Genomic DNA, 339 nt, shown 5'->3' with positions numbered 1-339 from the left:
CTGATTTTTCCTGACCACTGACTAACCACAACAAAAACAAACCACGACAAGCATTGCGAGCAATGGCGATGGCAATTGCTACCGGTAGGGCCACCCATGTCAGACAGGTCTCAACTGAAAGGTCAAACAAATTATGTATACGTGTAAGATGGGTCATTAGTCTTCGAGTAATCATGAAGGACAACTGTGATCCCAAACTCGGGAGATGGAGCTCGTTTAGTCTTGTGAGGCCATCTATCTCAGAAGGATACACCAACTAAACCTATGCTTTAATGATTTCGCTGCCACTGTCCAAACTCGCTAGCCTCTGGCAGATGAATCTTAGGACTGGTAGGACCA

This window comes from Loa loa (genome assembly GCF_000183805.2).
Source record: "Loa loa unplaced genomic scaffold supercont3.242, whole genome shotgun sequence".
Lineage (NCBI taxonomy): Eukaryota > Metazoa > Nematoda > Chromadorea > Rhabditida > Onchocercidae > Loa > Loa loa.
The sequence above is the reverse complement of the archived record's forward strand: the minus strand, read 5'-3'. Positions refer to the sequence as shown.